Here is a 2,500-nt window from a genome sequence, read left to right as displayed (position 1 = left end):
TGCGCAAGAACAAAAAGCAAAGAAAGAACATCACCTTTTTCCAAATAGATGGCATAATTATTATATATAATAGCCAGATAAGACCTTGATTATCTCTTTCAACAGACAGATCTGAATCAACAAAGCGGTAAGCACGTCCGCTCACTTGATATTATGTTGCCTCGATGCGTGCATATGTGCATGTTATAATTGTTCTTTGATAATGTGCAGAGTTCTGTCAGTGATTATCTTTCATCTGATGACTTTCATCCTCTAAGTAGTGTGATACAAGGCCCGGAAAATTGCTTTCTCCCCATGTCTTTATGCATATGTATTTCAACAAAGATTGCGTTTTGAAAAGAACGTCCTTAGCACGGTAGGGTGGTATTGGGTAGATGATCAGAATTTGGTCCTCCAGAAGTCTTCCTAGTAATGCAAAAGTGGCCCATAAATTCCGTATTAAATACGTTTGCTCGGATTTAAATATAGTTATTACATTCTCAACAGAATATCGCGTTTCCGCTTGGTTAATGTGGAGTGCATAAATGCATAATTAGGTTGGGTTATAGAGTGATATACAGAAGGTGCTATGGAAATACAGCGACGGAGTAAGTTTGTTGTGTATATAATAAATAAAAATAGTGTGACCTTTCTTGGTGCACTTCTTGATTTATGGTCACTCGTGAACTTTCATCGGGGTAGACTTTACACTTGGCTGTTAAGTAAGACTTACAAGCGTCTAAGTTTTACTTAGCCAAAAATGCGTGTGTGAAGGCACTAATAAAATCTCAAGTTATTTTAATTTGCTCGTCATTTAAGTTGGAACGTTGAAACGGTGCTGAAGCAAGGGATAAGTGACTTGAAAACGAGTCTGCGTAATTGTCGAGAGTCGAGAGTCGAGAGTAACATGTCGAGAGTCGAGACTGACATGTCGAGAGTCGAGATTGACATGTCGAGAGTCCAGAAATCATCGATTTGAACAATTTTTATAACAATCAGAGCTTGCGTGATTGTTCCTTTGAACTGATTGAACTGAAATCTTATCATAAGATCATCTTGCCCGCTCATCTTTAATTTGTTGACAGCCAATTTTGTTTTCCGAGTGTAGTTATTGGACAGATGTGCACAGACTATTCTAAGAGATCGCGTATACCTTTTCGGTGGAATTTTTTCATTAGCGTGTTTCCGGACTATTTCTTATGATAAGATTTCAGTTCAATCAGATCAAAGGAACAATCACGCAAGTTCTGATTGTAATAAAAAGTGTTCAAATCGATGATTTCTGGACTCTCGACATGTCAATCTCGACTCTCGACATGTCAGTCTCGACTTTCGACATGTTACTCTCGACTCTCGACATGTTACTCTCGACTCTCGACTCTCGACAATTACCCAGACTCCTTGAAAACCATCCTTACGACCGACTTGCGGTTTCTTGTGCCGCCCCAGGAGGTCCAGACATGTCAATCACGGCATGCCATTCTGTTTAAGTTTACTTGAAGCATTATTTGTGTGTAATGCGTTAAAGTAAGAAAAAAAGAACTTGACTTGACATTTTCCAAAGTTTTCTTGCGATCTAGTGTAAAACGTGTAAAGCCAACCAATATCAGTCTAATATCTCTTGCCTACAAATTCCGAAGTGCACGGGCAAGTTCCCTGAGATAAAGGTCTATGTGTGTTTTTTCCGGTACTAGAGTACCCTTTAACGATACGTGCAGGAATTAAACTAAAAGTGTCTCTGATTTCAGTCCCTGTGTTAGGACAAAGTGGCTCAAATCTCTAATCTCGTGAATTGATTATAATGATTACGATAAGGGAGGCCTTACGGTGACAGATTAGGAAAGTATGATTCTTTCAGTTTGCGTGGCTAAAACACAAATTTGTTAAAATTGCTGGATTTTGGAAAAGGTATCTTTTGCATCCCCTTTATTTAAAGCTTCGAGGCATCTTTCTCCTTTGATTGAAATTTTGAGGCCAGCGATATTACATTCAAGTGCACAGAAAAGTTGATAAGTTGTTTTATTATATGACTAGAACCATTAGCGGGCACGATGAACAAAAGCTACCCGAGCGGGAAAGATGTAGCTATCTTGCCAGCTCAAAATATCTTGCTTGGTTCCGCACTGATATCAAAGATCATTCCTTTGGTGTTTTATCCCATGTACTAAATCCTTTATTGACCAAGCTTGTTCGATCAAGATGGATGGATACTGGCCTCGTTCTGTTTTTTTGCGTGTTTCGTCTCGGGCCATAAACAGGCCAAAAAAAAAAAAAACAAAACAAGAAGAAACTTGGCAAATATTCAGCCATCTCGGACTCTCGTCATAACCGATCTCTTCAAGTTTCCTCCTCCAACGCTAGAATGTTCATTTTAAGAAATAACGACGCCTATGGCAATACAAAGCAAGAAAACTATTGGATGAAAAAGGGAGACTGATCATATTCCTGCATGTGCGGCACGCATATCTTTCCTGTACTCTGCAAAAATTAGAAACGAAAATAACCAAATGATGATTGTGAG

This window comes from Montipora foliosa, chromosome 10 (genome assembly GCF_036669935.1).
Source record: "Montipora foliosa isolate CH-2021 chromosome 10, ASM3666993v2, whole genome shotgun sequence".
NCBI classification, from domain to species: domain Eukaryota; kingdom Metazoa; phylum Cnidaria; class Anthozoa; order Scleractinia; family Acroporidae; genus Montipora; species Montipora foliosa.
This window is presented reverse-complemented; position numbering follows the sequence as displayed.